We start from the raw sequence: 22,498 nt of genomic DNA, 5'->3' as shown, positions 1-22,498 counted from the left end.
GTGTGTAGATGGTTTTACCAGATTTTCTTGGTTATTTCCGACTAAGCTGGCTACCGCTCAGTCTACCATTACTTGCTTAAATTCTATTTTTGCTTCTTTTGGTCCGTGCCAATATATTGTATCTGATAATGCTAAGGCTTTTACATCTAACTTATTTCGTAAATTCTGTTTTGACTTATCCATCTCTCATGTAACTACTTCTGCTTATTACCCTCAACCATCTCTGGCTGAACGGGTTAATCGTAATCTCAGGTCCGCACTGATTGCCTATCATCATGATTATCATTCCAGGTGGGACACGTCCCTGCATTGGTTAGCTTTTGCTTTGAATTCGGCGGTTCATGAATCTCATAAGTTCACTCCAGCTTCCTTGATGTTCAAGTTTGTTCCCAACATGCCGCTCTCTAACCTTTGGTCTCTGAGTGACATTCTACCCGAGACAATAGATCCGGATAATATTAAAGATCTTTGGAAGAAGGCTAAAGCCAATCTTAAGGTATCTCATGAAAAGGTTAGGGAAAAGTATGATCGTGGACGGAGACCCACCACTTTGAAGGTAGGTGACCAGGTGATGGTCAAGAATTTTGTTCCCGCGGGCAAGCTTGCCCCCAGATTTCATGGGCCATGCATCATTCTCGATTTTCTTACGCCGGTTACATTGTTAGTAAGCAATCCAGCCACCGAGAGGATATTTAGGGTTCACCTGTCCCAGGTGAAACCGGTGTAAATTTTGTGTCAACTTGCTTCATATAATTTGATAGGAATATGAAGGTTATATTTTTTTTTTGAGTTCCACTCTTAAGGCATTCTGCTCCTTCTATTTTATTTTATATGTAAGCATTTCTGTGAAACCTCCCCCGATTTGTTAAACTGCCATCCTGTCCTTGCCACGGCCATTACCACGCTCCCGTCTCCTGCTCCACTACACACAGTGGCTGGCTTAGATGAAATGCCATGGATATCTGCACGCCGCTGGCCCCTCAATCTCTCTACATGCCTGTGCCCTCAAAAGAAACATGATGGTCCAACACAATTCTGCCGCCTAGCTTTAATGTTTCAGTGCCCCCGCAGCCGCGCGGCGCCGCGCCGCAACTGGGTTTGAGGAAGGGCCCCCTCGGCCCCAGCGAGGACGACATGTGCACGGCGAGCCGGAGCTCTCCTCCCGGCCAAGGCTGATGTGCGGCGCACGACCTGCTACTTGCCCGCAGCCTGTATATGTTCACCGCGGGCGCGGCGTGTTTCAACACCTCTGCTCCCCTCATAGTGCGGGCGAGCGGTATCTCAGGGTACTTGAGGGGTCCGAGCGGCCTCCTTTGGACTCAAGCTGCAACGGCCGGTCTGGCCATCCAACTTCATCAACCTCAACTAAATGAACAGTTACTATAAGCAATGACTACACTTGGGAATTCAACAGCAATATTTGGTGGACATTGCAAAATTTTTCATCACTTTTAAGTATTAAAAGTTTATCCTCAGAATTCTACTTCTACAAACTTAAAAACTATTCTTCATCTGCAACAACAAAATTTTGAAACTAAATCAAACCAAATTAAGAAAATATTATAAATTTTTTGGCAATTAATCTCCATATCTACATCAAAACTTGGACCTTGTTTTCAAACAATTTCATGTGTCACCCCGGGAGGAACTTGTGGGGGGGGAGGTCTGTACCGGGCGGTACACCTCCACTCCGCTAATTTAAAATGTGCGCCAGTTGAAACTCCTCTGTTGGAGGAAGTCTGAACTTTATCTACGCTATTAATTCTCTACTTTCTCAGAAGATGTCACCACGTGGAAAATTTTGAGTTTTTGAACTGTGTCATTTTTGATGTGGTTTTGTGTCGCTTGAAGTAAGAAGTGTGAACCTTCTCTTCTAGAGGACACTACTGAAGATCAACAATAGTGCAACCTAGTGCGAAGTCAAAGAACTATTTTGTTGGAGAAATTTTTATTTCAAATGTTTGTTCTTTGCTAAATTTCTTTCAGTCATTGGTTAAGTTGGCAATATTAACCCCTTCTTTCCCCTTGTTTTAAATCTAGCCTATCCCGAATTTCTTGAATTAATTTTCCACCAATTATGTGTTTCTTCTTAGTATTGTGTAGGGGGTTTATTGATCTACCAATAAAATCATCGCGGGAGGGTGTTTTCATTCCCCTAACGCCTAGAACCTTCTGCGAGAGTATTTAAACTGCTGATTTTAGGGTCTCCGGGCCACTTCTGTTCCATCTTTCAGTGTATAAAGTACATAGCAGGAGGCGGGAAGCGCCTCTTTCCTCGGCAGCGCTCATCAATAAGGTAATGGCCGATTAATAAATTCTTTCTTTGCTAGCTCAGCAGTTTAACTCTCGGGGCGGGTGCGAAGCGTTCCTCCATGTAACCTTTTCCTAAAATGTAACGATCTTTTCTTCTATTCTCTTTTAAGCTGCATATTGGGATAGAGAGTGCTAACCCTCTCGAGCTCCCACTCACATTGTCTTGAGGTGAACTTATTTTCTCAACCTATTCTTCGTTAATGTAAAACAAATTGCTCTTTTCTAAAGTCACCTCGATAGTATGGGATTAACCCTTGCATTAGTGGCCTAGAGCCAGATTAGGTTTTTAAAAACAAGTGTATTAGGAGTGCAAGATCGCCTCCTCTCAAATTGTTATTTTAGAGGTCATGTAATTGCCCATTTTTATTTAATAGACCTCAGTAGGTTGGGTATTTTACCCCTGTGTCTATGTCCAGTGAGGACAACTTGAAGGTGGAGTTTGGTGTGGCCTGGGAGAGGCTTAAATTTTGAGAGCGAGTGGCTCTTTTGAAAATTCAGTGTTGTATGCCTCGTGGAGGCTTTTCTGTGTAATTTGGAGCAAGGGCTCCTAGGTATGAATGGGGTTTTCTGCCCCTCTGTTAAAACTCGTGTTTGGGGTAAAACTGAGCTGATTGCCCAAGCAGTGTAAAATCAGGGCGCGAAGCCCAATTCCTGTAAATATTGTAACTACCCTTTTTGATTTGCTACCTTGTACCTGCCATGCTTGTTATTTCTTTGTTTTTGAAAAGAAAATATAACCTTGTTAAATTTTAAATTAATTTTGCTTTCGTAGCTGGAGACCTATTCACACCCGCACCTTCTTTCACCTCTACCTACCACGGAAAACTCCGTAACAATAATAATAATAATAATAATAATAATAATAATAATAATAATAATAATAATAATAATAATAATAATAATAATAATAATAAAGAAACCAGCTATGCCATAGAGCAGTTACATGGGATAGCTTCAAAGACAGGCCTCCAAATATCGTATGAGAAAACTTTCATTGTATGGAAAATGTACATCAGATTATCAGGAGATCTCTGCTACAGACGGTGTCTTGCTTTACATATCTCGGAGAGGTCAAACTACCATCTGGAATGGACAGTAAAGCCAATTTAGAAAGAGCCACTAAACTCCAGAAACATACAGAGTAACATGGAATCACTTCAATAACAGTCCGGCTCCATGGCTAAATGGTTAGCGTGCTGGCCTTTGGTCACAGGGGTCCCGGGTTCGATTCCCGGCAGGGTCAGGAATTTCAACCATCATTGGCTAATTTCCCTGGCACGGGGGCTAGGTGTATGTATTGTCTTCATCATCATTTCATCATCATCATTATCATCATCATCACCACGACGCACAGGTCGCCTACCGGCGTCAAATAAAAAGACCTGCACCTGGCAAGCCGAACCCGTCCTGGGATATCCCGGCGCTAAAAGCCATAAACATTACATTTCATTTACTTCAATAAAAGAGTGATATCGTATAATGAGAAACTTCGTCATTAAATGCCTCAGAAACTACATCTATAAGAGACCACTAGAAAATTGATTAAATTGGAAACCAAGAACGAAAAATCCCGCGGAAAATATATGGCCCTACTCACGTGAATGGCATAAGGATTAAAAGAAAAACTACAGACCTGTACACAGTAACAGATAAGTTTAATGATGCCGTATGTAGGAGACGCTTGGGATTCTAAATTCACATCTGTAGAATGGACAATTTACAAAATTTACAAAAAATTATTAACAATAATAAATCCAAATAAGGTCAAGATCAATTGGTTAGAATAAATTAAGCAGGATTTATCAAGAAATAAACGCTACAGACGACGCCATTAAAACTCGTAAAGTCTTTTGAATTCTGATTGCAAATCACACATTCGTGGAAAAATCTAAAAAACCACTGGAAAACAGTGGACAGAATAACAAAACAAAAAACGCCACAGTAAATTCATGGAGATATTTTGGAAGAAGAAGAAGAAGAAGGGGAAGCCGTGAAACCAAGCTAAAAAGTTGAAACGCGGTATTTAAGTAGGAATAAATAAATAAATAAATAAATAAATAAATAAATAAATAAATAAATAAATAAATAAATAAATAAATAAATAAATAAAATCCTGAGTCAAAATGAATCGGCATTTATTGCTCCAAGAACAACCGAGCATCCTTTCGGTGGTAGGCGCATTCGAAATTGAAACTCCATTAAAGGACATCTCTTGCGCGTCAGTGAGCCGAGGACGCTGCTGGCAGGTTAAAAGTCTAGTAGTGCTCTTGGTGGCTGATGAATGAGCAGTCCATCCCGCGCCGTCACGCGTCACGCCACTCGGCCGACAACAAAGGGCCGTGATCCGGTTAGCGAGAGGGAGAGGGAGGCTTGCACAGCCTCCTGAGACCATAATTCGGTTTTCCCGCCTAGCAGCTCGCCATGACTAGCCTGGGATGACAACCACTGAGGGCTCGCAATCATCCCTGCACTCTGACACCAATCAAGTACGCCCTCCTTTTCCTCACTAAACGTGTACATTGATCTCGTGATCCTGCTCGCATGTTCTCTACTAACATCAAATCGGATTTACTTAAATTGTTTGTAAACTTGTGATACACCGCAAATACCCGCTACTGGGTGTGAGGAAGAAATAAAACCGTACTTACAGAACCTGTCACCGAGTAAGTGGCTGCGCGATTTGGGTCACGTTGCTATTATCTTGCATTCGGGAGATAGTAGGTTCACACTCCACTGTCGGCAACCCTGAAGATGGTTTTCCGTGGTTTACCATTTTTCACACCAGCCAAATGCTGAGGGTGTACCTTAATTAAGGCAACGTACGCTTCCTTCACACTGCCAGCTCATGCCTGTCCCATCGTTGCCATGAGAACTGTCTGTGTCGGTGCAACGTAAAGCAAATTTAAAAAAAACATTTTTTCCAAATTTGTAAGCTAGATGTACTTAGGAACAAAACACGTGTATTGACACTTTTTAGTAAATGTTAAATGAACCTATAGGAGAGAGACAATTAATTAATTTATTTATTTCTTAATCTGCTTACCCTCTAGGGTTGGTTTTTCCCTCGGACTCTGCGATGGATCCCACCTCTACCGCCTCAAGGGCAGTGTCCTGGAGCTTCAGACTCTGGGTCGGGGGATACAACTGGGGAGAATGATCAGTACCTCGCCCAGGCGGCCTCATGTCCTATGCTGAACAGGAGCCTTGGTGGGGGATGGGAAGATTGGAAGGGATAGACAAGGAAGAGGGAAGGAAGCGCCGTGGCCTTAAGTTAGGTACCATCCAGGCATTTGCCTGGAGGAGAAGTGGGAAACCACGGAAAACCACTTCCAGGATGGCTGAGGTGGGAATCGAACCCACCTCTACTCAGTTGAACTCCCGAGGCTGAGTGGACCCAGTTCCAGTCCTCGTACCACTTTTCAAATTTTGTGGCAGAGCCGGGAATCGAACCCGGACCTCCGGGGGTGGCAGCTAATCACACTAACTACTTCACCACAGAGGCGGTAATAATTTATTTATCTTACTAAATGTGTTTTAGTCCTTGAATTTGAAGAATGCAATAGATCTGGTTCAGCTTTTCAGTAAAACACTAGGAAAAATTGAAACTGCAACACCATGAAAGGGCGCGCCTACAATGTAAATTCGTGTGTTCATCCCGAGATGGTGAGCTCTTTTCAGGCACACCCAGCAATGGAGGTGAGCTGCATGTATATTTCCTAATCACACACCAGCCCTCCTGTTAACCTTATATTTCTGACAGTAACGGGAATTGAACCCAGGCCACTGAAGATAACAGTTAACAGTCCTAACTGTTACACTAGTGAGGTGTGCATGGTGGACGGGTGCGAGGCGATGATGCTATGACATGTGCAGATTGGACGTGTGCAAACAACCCAGTTCTTTCACGTTCACTTGAACCTCGTACGGTCGACCGCATCTCGATCGACTTTGAGCAGGTTGGCTGACAGTATGTAGTCTGAGGTAAGGTGGCTGAGCGCTTATGGACAGTATCAACGAAGTTACGACGGACAAACTTACAAGGAGCGAGGAAAAGAGAATGGCTGACTGCAGACCATGAAAATATTATATCGAAATTTTCATTAATATAATGACAAACTTACTATAACAACCCTGTGAGATCAACTTCTCATGTTAGTAAACACAGAGCATTAACTTGTACCATCATTCACATCGTCACAAACATTCACAATATTATTGTTTTCTTGTTTTAGAACAGAATGAATCAAGAGAGTGTCGTTTACTCTGAGATTCGTTTTACACTAATTTGGTTACCAGCTGAACTGAAATGTCTTTCACTTGCCGCATTGGAGGATGGAATAGACAATATTTTCTTCGCTAGGAGAGCAAGTCTTGGATATTCTGTGCTGCTAGTTCTCCACCATGAAAGGGAAGGCATTCTTTCTGATTATATTAGACATGTTTGTGAAATTAATAACTGGTTCGATAGAAGGCAGTTCGGTTTTAGGAAAGGTTATTCCACTGAAGCTCAACTTGTAGGATTCCAGCAAGATATAGCAGATATCTTGGATTCTGGAGGTCAAATGGACTGTATCCCGATTGACCTGTCTAAAGCATTTGATAGGGTGGATCATGGGAGACTACTGGCAAAAATGAGTGCAATTGGACTAGACAAAAGAGTGACTGAATGGGTTGCTATATTTATAGAAAATAGATCTCAGAGAGTTAGAGTAGGTGAAGCTTTGTCTGACCCTGTAATAGTTGAGAGGGGAGTTCCTCAGGGCAGTGTTATCGGACCTTTATGTTTTCTTATATATATAAATGATATGAGTAAAGGAGTGGAATCGGAGGTAAGGCTTTTTGCGGATGATGTTATTCTCTATAGAGTGATAAATAAGTTACAAGATTGTGAGCAACTGCAACATGACCTCGAAAATTTGTGAGATGGACAGCAGGCAATGGTATGTTGATAAACGGGGCTAAAAGTCAGGTTGTGAGTTTCACAAATAGGAAATGTCCTCTCGGTTTTAATTACTGCGTTGATGGGGTGAAAGTTCCTTTTGGGGATCATTGTAAGTATCTAGGTGTTAATATAAGGAAAGATGTTCACTGGGGTAATCACATAAATGGGATTGTAAATAAAGGGTACCGATCTCTGCACATGGTTATGAGGGTGTTTAGGGGTTGTAGTAAGGATGTAAAGGAGAGGGCATATAAGTCTCTGGTAAGACCCCTACTAGAGTATGGTTCCAGTGTATGGGACCCTCACCAGGATTACCTGATTCAAGAACTGGAAAAAATCCAAAGAAAAGCAGCTCGATTTGTTCTGCGTGATTTCCGACAAAAGAGTAGCGTTACAAGAATGTTGCAAAGTTTGGGCTGGGAAGAATTGGGAGAAAGAAGACGAGCTGCTCGACTAAGTGGTATGTTCCGAGCTGTCAGCGGAGAGATGGCGTGGAATGACATTAGTAGACGAATAAGTTTGAATGGCGTTTTTAAAAGTAGGAAAGATCACAATATGAAGATAAAGTTGGAATTCAAGAGGACAAACTGGGGCAAATATTCATTTATAGGAAGGGGAGTTAGGGATTGGAATAATTTACCAAGGGAGATGTTCAATAAATTTCCAATTTCTTTGAAATCATTTCTGAAAAGGCTAGGAAAACAACAGATAGGGAATCTGCCACCTGGGCGACTGCTCTAAATGCAGATCAGTATTGATTGATTGATTGATTGATTGATTGAAAGGGGATCGTCTTTAGAAAGGGCATCTTTAAATAAGTAAATAAATAAATAAATAAATAAATAAATAAATAAATAAATAAATAAATAAATAAATAAATAAATAAATAAATAAATAAATAAATTGTATAGTACAGGTCATATCTCATTTCTTGCAAAAACCACAAGTACCTGTGGTGCTGGCAGCTATTCGTCAGATAGGGGCTCACTATGAAGTGGCTGTCTGTGCTTTTTGAGGAAATCGCAGAGATTAATACAAATTCGACACGGCCGGGTATCCCCATGTAACAACTGGCTGTGAAAGCCGTGTGTGTCGTGCTAAAATCACATTCAGAAGTGAACCCTTGACATCTTTTCGTAGATTCTTGAGTGCCAGTAGTTCGTGATTGCACCCGCTAGATAGTATGGAGCCGTTTTAAGGATAAGAATGAAAATGACATGGACTCAGATTTGGAAATGGGTGGCGCTTTCAAGCTAAGTACCATTCCAGGATTTGCCTGGCGTTGACTTGGAGAAGTCGCTGGAAACCAACTTCGAGCATGGCTGAGCATTGGGCTTTCAGTCTACCTCTGTTCGTTGTCTCCACGGGTCTGCGTGCATCACGTTCTAGCTCTCACACCAGATTTTTAAATATCTAGTAGCACTGGAATTTGAAACTTGAACCATCTGGAATAGAGTCTATATACGTTCCCCGTGACCATGCAAACAGGAAGAGAAAGTAGGGGACATATTTTAATCAGAGGTCACATTTAGAATCTAGCAATTCAAGAATTTTTTTAAAGAAACATAATTTCAAAATCACTGAGTAAACTGGATTTACGGGAGAATTTAAACTGTTATTTAGTTGTATGCGTCAAGTTTTGTTATCAGGGAGAAACTATATATATGACCAACTTCTTTTCGAAGTTCGATGTTAAAAACTTTCTTTCTGTGCAATTACTGTCCATATTTCACTTTTTTACAGTGCCAGGTTCCACACCGATACTCAATATCGCTGTGGCGCCTAGAAAAACCGCTATGTGATAATATGAAATGGCGTATGGCTTTTAGTGCCGAGAGTGTCCGAGGATATGTTGGGCTCGCCAGGTGCAGATCTTTTGAGTTGACTCCCGTAGGTGACATGCGCGTCGTGATGAGGATGGAATGATTATGAAAACGGCACATACACCCAGCCCCCGTGCCAGCGAATTTAACCAATGATGCTTAAAATTCCCGACCCTGCCTGGAATCGAACCCGGGACCCCTGTAACCAAAAGCCAGCACGCTAACCATTCAGCCATGGAACCGGACTGTGATTATATTTCAGCTTGGAACTCGGACCAAAAATGTTCTGTCATCTAAGGTTCAGTAGGCCCTATACCATGAACTTTATCAGCGAATTTTCCTTCTAAGGCTAGGGCCATACTTGCGTGATTTGAAGCTACGTTACTGCGTGTTTTTCACGCAGCTGGACGATCTGCGAGGTGGTTGGCCACACTTGCGTTTTGTCACGTTGGATTTCTGCGTGTTTTCCACGCAGCTGGACGACAGGGCGCGTGGTCACACTTGCGTGTTTGCACGGCGTGATTTTATTAGTGCGTTGTATGTTATAGAGTAGTAAAGCATCGCCATTGCTCTGCATACAGAAGGAATTCCATTAAATAATAACACCGCTGTTGCGTTATGTGCTGCGTTGGCTGTTTGTCGTCGACTAAGGAAATATTGGATCCATCCTATAACAAGTAACAGGTCACAGACTGGACAATTTGTGCTCCTAAACAATACGCTAAAAGACAACCCAGAGACATTTTTGAGTATTAAAGAATCCCCGTTAACTCACTTGAAATACTTTTCTAAAAAAATGCTATCAGCAAAATAAATCGTCTCCCCAAACACAGCGCCCGTTGCTGATAACCACCGCATCTCTCTTCATGTCTCTGCTTTTGAATTCTTAGCCCTTTGTAGCGTAAAGGCACGGGTACTTTTGTACCTCCAAAATTATTAATTCACTGTCTAATTCCATTATGCAAAGGACAAAACAAACGTAGATGGACCACGTGCAATATTCACATAAGAGCACAATACCGCAGCGTCTCCATTCTGCAAATGTGGCCTGGCACTCTTCGGGAAAACACGCAAACAAAATGGAACGAGTAACCGGGAAGACGCGCCTTATCTCGTTTCCCGCGGCGGAAAATCACGCTGTGTGACCAAATTAGTGTTGTGCATTTTTGACGCGAGATTTCATCCAGTGACGCATTCGTAGCCCAGGGATGGCAAACCTTTACCAAGTAGCGTGTCAATTAAAGTCTTGTGTATTACTTTATACCGGGCGAGTTGGCCGTGCGCGTAGAGGCGCGCGGCTGTGAGCTTGCATCCGGGAGATAGTAGGTTCGAATCCCACTATCGGCAGCCCTGAAGATGGTTTTCCGTGGTTTCCCATTTTCACACCAGGCAAATGCTGGGGCTGTACCTTAATTAAGGCCACGGCCGCTTCCTTCCAACTCCTAGGCCTTTCCTATCACAATCGTCGCCATAAGACCTATCTGTGTCGGTGCGACGTAAAGCCCCTAGCAAAAAAAAAGTATTACTTTATATTATCTAGTGTGGCATCGGTTTTCTTTAAAATCATCATGAAACCCGTCATTTGGCTTCCATTAGGTATTAGAATGCATAACGTAAAAGCCATTCGACTGAATGATTCATGACTTTGTTTTGCAAATATCACTGAAAATTGTATTTTGAAAACAGGTAAATTTGCATACTAATGGTTAAGGCATTAGTATTTCCCATAGCTACATATGGCTGTGAAAGCTGGACCACAAGGAAGCTAGATAGGAAGCATATTGATACATATGAGCTCTGGTGTTGGAGAAGGATATTGTGTATCCCTTGGGCAATCAAGAAGGTAAATGCATGAGTCATTCAAAAGATCAATCCAAATCTGTCTCTTGAAGCATTCATTACAAGATTATAGCTGTCATACAGTATTTTGGACACATTATGAGACGCTCTGATTCAATGGAAAATACTATTATGCTTGGGAAGGAGGAGAGGTCTAGGAGACGCGGGCGGCCAGCATTGAGATGGATCAACTCCATCAAATCCAACATGAACATGTCACTGAAGGATTTGAAGTATATGGTTGAAGACCGAAACATCTTGAGGCATTCCATCCATACACTCACCAGGTGTCGACGTCAAACTGATGGCACCTAATTATCATCATTAACAAATTTTAAGAACAAGGTATATTTTTTTGCTTTAAGCTAATCAATTTTGTAAAAAAAATATGACCATAGAATTAATTGAGATTTACTTCTTCATTAAAACGTAATGTTAAAATATGCTATGTTGCTAGATTCTCGACCTATCTATTACATGTTTACAAACATTAACATATGTTAGTATGTTGTGTGACGTGCTGCAGAAGTCGTGTTCGCGAGTCACCTGCTGGCACGCGTGTCATAGGTTCGCCATCCCTTTGTCTAGCCTGGTCGTACATGTGCTGCGGGTCAGTATTTCTGCGACAACATTGTCACATGACGGTTTTTTCAGGCGCAACGACGGTATGCCTATCTGCGTTTGAAGAGATCATATATATAAAATAAGAGTTTTGTCTGTACATTGCTTAGAACTCAAAAAAGGATGGTATTTCTGTATCAGTCGTGTCCACAGTAACAAGGTAATGCACTTGTCGGGGATATATGTCGCTAGAACCTAGGACATAAATAATTGTATTCACGTTGAAAAAGGGTAATTTAGGGGAGGGCCTAAAATTTAATTCTCAAATATTTCTGATATTAGTGGTCCTATTTTAATGAAAATCGGTACGCGAAATCGGGAATAAGTCGCTGTAATCTAAGCCATAAATAATTTTATTCATGCTGAGTGAAATGGTAGTTTAGGGGAAGGATACATTTTTAGGGAACCACTATGATCACAGAGGTATTCATGAATTTGGATTTTTGTTACTAAGTCCATATCAGCGCCGAGTCGCGAGAAAATGGGTAAACAGAATTTAATGAAAATTGGTAATATGTAAATTCGGCGAATAAGGAACTACAGTCCACGCTATAAATAATTTTATAAGACGCTGTAATATCACAGAGTCGAAAGAAAACTAAATGTGAAGGCCTACAATATAGAAAGCTCATAAAATTGAACAACAATAACGTTATATTGACCATTGTTTGTTCTGATGTGCTTTGTGTCTTCTGTTGCCACTCATCTCCGGTAGATAGAATTACTGGTGCGTACTGGGTATGTTTTTAATTTGCCTTACGTCGCACCGATACAGGTAGGTCTTATGGTGACGATGGGATAGGAAGCGGCCTTGGCCATAATTAAGGTACAGCCCCAGCATTTGCCTGGTGTGAAAATGGGAAGCCACGGAATACCATCTTCAGGGCTGCGGACAGTGGGGTTCGAATCCACTATCTTCCGGATGCATGCTCACAGCTGCGCGCCCCTAACCACACGCCAACTCGCCCGGTTGTACCGAGTGTAACAGCCTGCCTGAATATTGGCGGGAAGTATCTGGGGAGTTAGATAACTTTCTTCTTTAACATGTCATTCCTCTGGTTCATAAATTTTCTGATACTACTGATACGTAACACACTGGTTCATCATAGCATTCGAGTTATTCAATCCCTACTCTGAGGCACTGACTGGAATGAGCAGTGTGCATATTTAACGGAATAATGGCAGAGGAGTGTTCATGGCTGTCTGTGGCCTGGTCATTCCAGCTCTGGAAGTTTGGACTGTTAGATCGGCACCGTAGTACTGTTGAGAAAATTTGCAGTTTTTCATTTGATCGAGTATTTTATCTGATAACATTGCTTTTAATCGCTACTTTCTTACTAACATTTTTGTAATGTCCTATGTTGACTTCAGTTAGGAAAACCACAAGTTCATTATTTATGAGAATCCCGTAGCGAAGCACGGGTACATCAGCTAGTATACATATATTTAAATCTCATTCAAACCCAGCGTCCACCGTATGCATTTCTTTCAAATGTTTAGCCTGGGTGTAAAACATTTTAAAACCTTTATACGTATCTACTCATGGGTACCGTTACTTATACTTTTAGTACTATCTATTAGAACGTAGGCCTATCGGAATTAGAACAGCAACTTGCAAACATGCTCTAAAATGTACAACATAAAATAATCTTTATCCTCTATATTTTATTATTCTTCGTCCTGACGTTTCTCCATTCTTTTAAACTGGGCGATCGGCAATTGATGCAGATTTGGCCCAGTTTCGGTTGCTAATCTTTCTGACTCTAACCCTGCGTGGAGGGACGTATTCACTATCGCGTGTGTCTGTTGTAGTCAGTAGTGTGGTGTGTTATATGTAGATGAAGAGAAGTGCATTTAGTCATAACCGTAAGCAGTTTAAAACTTCCCCCGGCCGGAAGTTGAACCCGAGAACTTCTGAACCGAAGGCTATTTAATTGACCATTCAGCCAAGGAGTCGACTATATTTTAGTACCATATAGATTTAATATTGTACAACATATTTTGTATATAATGCATCTCTTCACATTAAAGTGTTCGAATAAAAAGCCAAATATGTTCTGAAGACTACTCAAAGAAGCTATACAGTAAAGAACCTTTGTATCATTAAGACAGAAAATCTAAATTGGAATGAACACATAACGAGTGTATGCAGAAGAGTACATGCTTCTTTTAATCGTCTCAACTATCAATAATCCTATTTCCTACTAAATTTAAACCTTAGATTGGTTCAGACACTCATACTTCCGTTATTTTACTATTGTGATGTTGTATTTATTGATGCGACTATTGAACAGAACAGTAAGCTACAAAAAGCATTAAATTCATATATAAGATTCATATTTTCACTAAATTGCTCTGCTCACGTAACACCCTATTTTGAAAGACTAGGCCGGATAAAATTCGACGAACTACGTCAGCTACACACCGCTACTCCAGTGCATAGACTCTTGAATGAATCACAACCTCACTACCTTTCATCTTTAACTCACTCCCTTCCTTTCAGACTGTAATATACACTATGTCATGGGACAGCGGAGCACTGATGCGCAGGTGTGTTGTCCGCGCACCACACGCCCTCTATGCCAGAGGCAGTTGTATAGGAGACCTTGTGAGCAGTGGCTGTACATGTGATAGGTGTAACATGGAACGTCGTCGTGAGCTGACACCATTCGAACGGGGTATGGTGGTCGGTGCCCGACGGATGGAAGTGCGATTTCGGAAGTGGTGCGGGAATTCGGCTTCACACGATCAACCGTGTCTAGGGTGTATCGTGAATGGTTGAATGCGGGTGTCACCGTCCACAACAGACGAACGACCGGCCATCCAGCCACCCTTCATGACCGTGACCGGCGACATCTGAGACGGATTGTCAATAGTGACAGACGGGCAACAGTGCAACAAATCACGGCTCAATTCAACACAAGCCCTGCTAAACACGTCTCCCAGTGGACAATCCGTAGGAACATGGGGTAAGGGAGCCGGCACCGCACATGGGTGCCACTGTTAACCCAACGTCATCGGGCACAACGACGCGCATTTGTCGCCAGTCACCAGGGATGGACACTGGAACAATGGCGTAACGTGACATGGTCGGACGAATCACGATTTCAATTGCACCATGCCGATGGGAGGCACCGTGTATGGCGCAGACCACATGAAGCGATGGATCCCGCCTGCCTCGAAGGTGTGGTCCAGGGCGCTGCTGTCTCTGTTATGGTCTGGGGTACATTTTCCTGGTATGGAATGGGCCCCCTAGTTGTTCTGGAAGAGACTTTGCATGGTACGCGGTATTTTGAGCTGCTCGGAGACCATCTCCACCCATTTTTGGCCTTCCAGCGCCCAGACGGTTCTGCGGTGTTTCAAGATGATAACGCGCCGCCACATCGCTCTCACGTCGTCCGGGAATAGTTCCAGGAACATGCAGCGGAGGTCCAACGATTGCCATGGCCACCCAGGAGCCCCGATATGAACCCTATCGAGCATATGTGGGATGTCCTGGAACGCAGGCTCCATGCCATAGATCCTGCACCCACGAACAGACCAGCATTGGCGGCCGCTCTGCAAACGATTTGGTGTCAACTGCGTCCAGAGGACTACCAGGGACTTGTCGACTCACTTCCACGGCGTCTTACTGCAGTTCGCAGGTCCAGAGGAGGCCCCACACGCTATTAGGTGACTATCCCATGACATTTACTAAGTCCTTCCCATATCATTGCCATTCCCAACAACAAAACTTATTTTCAACCGGTCGTTTCTAGTGTCGGGTGCCAACTCTGAAACTCTATTCCAGTGAACATTAGAAAGTCTACAAATTTAGATATACTTGCCGAAATTATTTCTTAAACTATAGAACTACCCGAGTGAATGATGTATGATTGTGTGAGTAAATGGCTATATTTCTTAAGATTTTAAGATAGAGTGTATAGATATACATATTTTTCTTAATCCGCTTACCCTCCAGGGTTTGTTATCCTTCGGAATCAGTGAGAAATTCAACCTCTACTGCCTCAATGGCAGTGTCCTAGAGTGTGAGACCTTAGATCGGGGATACAAGTGGGAAGGAGGATCATTACCTCGTCCAGGCGGCCTCACCTGCTATGCTGAACAGGGGATTTGTGGGGGGATGAGAAGATCGGAAGGGGCAGACAAGGAAGAGGAATGGAAGCGACCGTGGCCTTAAATTTAGTACCATCCTAGCATTTGCCTAGAGGAGAAGTGGAAACCACGGAAAAGCACTTCGAGGATGGCTGAGGTGGGAATTGTACCCCCATTTACTCCGTTCACCTCCCGAGGATGAGTGGACCCCGTTCCAGCCCTGGAACCACTTTTCAAATTTCGTGGCAGAGTGGGGAATCGAACCCGGGCCTCCAGTGGTGGGAGCTAAGCACACTAACCACTTCACCACAGAGGCGGACATAGATATACTTACAGTAGTTAAATTGGCCTATCACAGGTGTTCATGGTTCGATTCCCGGCATGGTCGGAAATTTTAACCATAATTGGTTAATTCCATTGGCACGTGGTCTGGGTGTATGTGTCGTCTTGATCATCACGACGCACATGTCGCCTACGGAGTGTCAAATCAAAAAACCTGCATCTGGCGAGCCGAACATGTCCTCGGACACTCCCGGCACTAAAATCCATATGCCATTTAATTTTAGTAATTGAAGTAATGAAGGTGGATTTGTAATATAATATTATTTTCGTATTTAAGCTTAATTTTTGTTTGTTTATAATATATAATAATCTTATTTTTATGTTATGTTTAAGTGGAAGAGAGGGCCAGGAGCCCTAACTTCGCCATTAATAAAATTAATAGTAATATTTTTCTGAGTGCTGTTCTGACGAATTTATATAAAAAAATGGACGCACTTGTGATAAATTGTAAGTAATGTAACTAAAACGATACAATTGTGACGCTAGGTGGCTGTGATTGGTCGAAATGCCTGATATTCTTGTACGAGATTGGTCACCGATTCATGAGCTGAATAGTCATGATGATAACAATAATCATTATCATTATGATTTGAGCTATATCTACGTACAGAGTTTGTATTTCAGGTATATTTAGTGACGGGGCAAAGGTGAAGTATAATATCATCAAAATGTGGATTAGTTTTCACATTACCGCTTTTTACGCCTGTGATTTTTAAATTTTACTGTGACTGTGTAATTTGGAGCTTGATGTGATTATTAAAAACAAGTATAGAGAAACATATGTAGATATAACCTAATTAATTCAGCAATATCTTTACATTGCATGGGTGTGTTACAAGATTTTTGTGGCCATTATTTAAAACATAAATGTGGAGTCCGGATATAATTGTTTCATTCCAGTCGTTAATATCATTTTTATTGGGATCAATAATCAAATTAGCAGGGATGAAAAAGTGATACTGGCGAGATTGCTGACGTGAATCAATAAGTTTATTAAGCAGTTACGTACATGTATTAATTTCACACCAGATCCCTCACAGGTGAAGCTCATTATGAGAGAATGGATGGATGGGTGGGTGGTTTGTTCTGTTGTGAAGTATGTATTACAATACGTGGTTGAAATATGTAAGAGCAATCCACTAGCTGGATAGCAGTACGATGCATTCGCTAAAGAGCAGAAGTTATGAAAAATGGCCGTTAGTAAATTTCATGCGACAGGTGGAGCAATAATTACCGAGCAAGTTTAATCAGCAACATATCGAACGTAATGCAAGGTTGACGTTCGAATCGATTTGTCCAAAATGGGCTACCACAGGGATCAGTATTGTGTCCCTCACTGTTCGCAATTGCTGTACACGATTTATTCAAAATGGGCTACTACAGGGATCTGTACTATGCTTCTCACTGTTCGCAGGTGATGGTGGTAGTGACTATTGTTTTAAGAGGAAGTACATCTAGGCAATCATCCTCTATATAACACTAATCAGAGAGAAAAATGGAACGGGTCCAACACTTCGAAAAATGAAGGTATGGGCCATAGGAAGACAAGGGCCACGAAAGGCATGAAAATGAAAGACTCCCTAGGTTTTCATACATAATACCGTCTGGGTCTGAAAAGAACAAGAGTTGACCAAGTGAGTTCGAATAGGATAGATGAAAGTGAGGAGCCTCGCACAAGTAAGTGGAAGCAATGCCAGGACTCAGCTGAGGGCCCCGTTGTCGCCAAACCAAGCTCCAAGTTTCAGATCCCCTGAAGCCCCATTTAGTCACCTCTTACCACAGGCAGGGGATAGCGTGGATGTTATTCTACCGCCCCTACCGACAGGAGGATCACTGTTCGAAATCGCTGTAATTTGTTCAGCGGTCGCCGCTAGGCTCCACAGTCATTCGATTAGAGTATATAAACGATTTTACTCTATCTCATAGCGTTACTCCGAATGGGTATAGGTTGGTGAAAGACAGTTTCAGTAAACTAATCGACAGGGAACCGAATCCCTTCTCCAGTAGTAAGCACATAATTTGTAACCTTCACTTCTTGACACTAGAAAGATCATTTGAAAACTTTAAGTCCCCTAGAACAAGCACAACAGAAAGAAGGGAGCACATTATTATAGAGGTTTATTCGGTAATTAAATTTAACTGTATTTTTCCAATAAAGTGTACTTATACGCTTTTAGAACGAGATTGATTGATGATATTCGATACAAATTGCCCTAAACGCTCCTTGTCCGCTTCCTAACCAAATAGAACGACGCAGTTTTAGTGACGAAATATGTATTTTTCAAATGCATTTTAAAAAGTTAAACCAGAGAGATTTTATAGCCCACAAAGTTTGACGCTGATTATTCCGTACAAGAGTATGCTCAACATTACCGTATGTCAGAAAATGTACTGTAGGTTCCCATAGCGGTATTATGTACTGATGAAGACATCGCAAAAGTATAAATGTGAACAAAAATAAACCCGCTGAATGAATAATTCCTTTTTACAGTTGGGAGTTGAACAACTCGAGTTTCCAGTCTTCAAGATAACATTTTGAGAAACATCAAGTGTACCACATTCAATTGGGAATGCAGCTTTCTTCCAGGGAAGTTCAATCATGTTATAGAATAATGGAGTGCTGGATTGAATATCGATCAGCGCATGAATGTTGATGACTTTACAACTTTGGAGATCGTTAATAACAGAACTTGCTCATAAAAGCGTTTGGCAAATTCTTTTCATGGACGAATAGCGTCTACATCTAAAGGTTGTCAGTGAAATAGGGCTTGGTCAAATTGTTGGCTAAACAAAGACAATTTGAAAAAATGCCAGGAAAGATGAAGAGGAATAAGAAGAAACTAGCTACAATCCTTCATCCACTCTCTCTTCATCTTCAGACCGCCTTCAGTAGCCATAACAGCGTTCATTTTTAGTTGCTAGATAGCTGTCCGAGGAAAATAATGGGAAACTGCCTCACTCCTCATTTCACTAGTATGTATTTTCAGTGACGCCTAGGCCATCTATTACGGCTGGTGGTGGAGCTGTTGAGGATCCAACAAGCAGGAGGTACCTGACGCATATAGATCACCAAAGTGCAGCGTTCTTTTACGTCAGTGAGATATGGGAGCAGAAGACCTACCAGAGTGCCCTTCTTAACACTACGACTACGACACCGGGCACAGCGTCTCGCCTGAGCGCTTGACGTTGCTAATTGAACCCTGGAGGACTGGCGACATGTAGCTTGGTCCGATGAGTCACTGCTCCAGTTGTTTCGAGCTGATGTTTAGGTTCCGAAATGGCGCAGGATCCATGAAGCCATGGAAACCAGTTGCCAACAATGCACCATACATGCTCTTGGTAGCTCGATAATAGTGTGGAGTGTGTTCACGTGGCATGATCTAGATCCGCTGATCGACCTGAACAGATCGTTGACCAATGACTTCTACGTTGAACTCGTTGGGAACCACTTACAGCCATTCATGGACTTTACGAACCGCTACAACTATGCGATATTCCAGCCGAATAATGCTCTAAGTTGTCTAGAATTGGCTCGTTCCAACGACTGTTGTAGCCACCCCTTTTGCCTGATATTAACCCTGTCGGGCATTTATCTGAGGTGGTGTTGAGGTCTGTTCATACCCAAGACCTCGCACCTACAAATAGGAAGCTGTTGATAGTTATGCAAACAGCATGGGTCCGAGTCTCTCTGCAGGTGTTCCTTCCCCTTATGAAATGGATACTATGGACGCCTATCGTATGACTTTTCGCATACCAGTGTATAGCTCGCCCAGTAATGCCATTATCTCAACTAATGTGCGATAAGCTTCCGTCAGCATGATTGATTACTTCTTACACAGCAGCAATTGATCGGCTAAGTGAATTTCATGGCTTCTGAATTAAGTGCTGAATTAAGTCCTGAGCTGTAGAGTTTCAAAGCACGGATCTCTTGGAAAAGTAAGGAGGGAACGTTGTCTTCGCTGCTCTTGACTTCTATACTTCTGCTTCCCATTCGCGGCCGTTCCTTATTTCCATCTGGAGTCTATATTCTGTTCGTGGAATCCATGATGTAAAGTCGTGCACGAAATCGTCCAAAATAGGGCGGAGTCTGCCCGCACACGCTTCCTTTACTCTCTCCTGCCAGTCAGCGTCTTCCACTCTAATCCTTTCGCGCTGACTACTCATTGGGCCTACCAGCTATGACACTGCTTGCACAAAAGGCTTGTTTACTTACCGCAACCTCACCGATCCTGTGAACGGAGTTTATAATCGTAATATTGAAAGATGCGTTATGAGAGTTCTTGAAGGGAGGTCTGTTTACTGCCTATCTATGTGGGGAGAAGAGAGTAGGGGGTATGGAGACGAGGGCGGACCCACTGCGGTTGCCATGGAGATATGCCTGCTGGCCTCGTCGTGTTGCTTGGAGTTGCCAAACCTCTCACTTCTGAATTACGTTCCCTCGAGAACTTTAGTATCTCGTGGCCAGAAATATTCATTTCAGGCAAGAAGTCAGTACAGCCCTCAGAACTGTCCAGTACCTGCTTACACATTCTCTCTCATAGGTCACATCCATTAGACACGTAACACATGCACACATCTGAAGTGTGAAGGGGAGGTGGAGAGAGAGAAGTACGGGATATCTAGCATGAACGAAACATGCGGAGGGGAAGGTACATTTTTTGCTAGTGGCTTTACGTCGCACCGACACAGACAGGTCTTATGGCGACGATGGGATAGGAAAGGGCTAGGGGTGGGAAGGAGGCGACCGTGGCCTTAGTTAAGGTACAGCCCCAGCATTTTCCTGGTGTGCAAATGGGAAACCACGGAAAACCATATTTAGGGCTGCCGACAGTGGGATTCGAACCCACTATCTCCCGGATGCAAGCTCACAGATGCGCACCCCTAACCGCACGACCAACTCGTCCGGTAGGGAAGGTACAGTTCTTGTTCCCCGCCTGTCCGTACGTCCCCCCTGGCTTGACAACAATGAGAGAGGTGAATGAGGGGAGTCCTTGAAGGCAAATGACGTACAGTGTGTATTAACTCACTGATGGTCAAATTCTCCAGTTTTCTTGTAATTCTCGTTTGCGAAGGCTGGCTGAAATGATAGTGGTCTCGACCATGACTTAACATCGCACTCAACCGCAGTAAGAAAGAATGATCCATATTTTCGTCAATATTGGTCCTATTAAATTAAACTACTTTAATAGTTATGCAGACACTGTCAAAAGAAGAATCAATATACTTTGGACTAAAATACACACGGATATCAAATTTGTACACAAGACATTAAGAGGAAAGAAGGTAACTGTTTCATATAAAGATTTAGGGTGTACCCTTTTACTGAAATATTTTACCATTCGTTTTTCTTAATATAATTATGGGGAATGGGATAGAAATTAAATGGGGTAAAATGACGTATAAACATACAAGACAGAAACAGTGCTTAAAAGACATGTACGTGAAGAATATAACTCACAATCCAAAAAAAAAGTGGTAGGTAATAATAAAAATGAGATATTCTCATAAGATCACATTTTACATGTCTTATAAGAAACAAAGGAGTGCATTTTGTAAGAAAAATGTAAATAAGTAAAGTAAACGCTTCTTGCACACGAAAATAATTGTATGTTTATAATCTTAAACAGTGCACTAGTTTTCCATAACAATAATAATTTTCTAGCAATTCAAATGATTGGAGGAAACTAATTAGGGGAAAATGGAAAGAATGGTTCTTCATTACTTTGTTAATAGCAAGAGTGTTTGGAAAACCGTTCCTAGGGAGTTATTGTCAGCGCTGATCAAACAATTAAATGCCACACGTATTGGGGCGGGATTACATCGTCCACATACTTTCACAAGTAAATTACAGTTAATTAATTGTTTTCCTTGATTAGGAGAAGCCAGTATAGCAAGAATATTTAACCATAGAAGCATCTTAATCAGTTCCCGAGAAAATGGTGTTGGGAGTGACCTCTGAGTGTGTAAAGGGACAGGCTACACCTCTTGGACGACGAACACATGTGACTTTGCCTTGGTTACTTCTCCTTCATCCTCAGGGTTGGCCAAAATCTTCACCCAAACGTTACCTGTTTCCTTTTCAACCCGGAATTATCGTGATCGCGATTGTACAACAGAACACAGCGGTCTGAACCAAACGAACAAGTGAGCCGAAAGTGAAGGGAAGGCGAAAGGACTTTAGGAATGAAGCAATAGGATGCAGCGGCACGTGGAATTGCATATGGTATGTTCCTCCCTCCGGCCCGATTTGTCACAACGCTTTTCTTAGTATTACGAGTATAGTTCAAATAATACATGCTAACGATAGTTGCTACTATTCAGAATCCCGCCAAATGTGAAGCGTGCACCGTCATACATTCAACTGTTCCCGTTTATAGAAACATTATGAGTCAACATCATATGGTGCCGTGAATTCTCGGAAGGCAAGACCAGTGTTCATGACGAATGCAGAAGCGGTAGGTCATCTGCGATGACTGATGAACTACTTTAGAGAATTGAGAAAACAATTCGTGCGATTTCACTG

The sequence above is a fragment of the Anabrus simplex genome, chromosome 7, assembly GCF_040414725.1.
Source record: "Anabrus simplex isolate iqAnaSimp1 chromosome 7, ASM4041472v1, whole genome shotgun sequence".
NCBI classification, from domain to species: domain Eukaryota; kingdom Metazoa; phylum Arthropoda; class Insecta; order Orthoptera; family Tettigoniidae; genus Anabrus; species Anabrus simplex.
The sequence above is the reverse complement of the archived record's forward strand: the minus strand, read 5'-3'. Positions refer to the sequence as shown.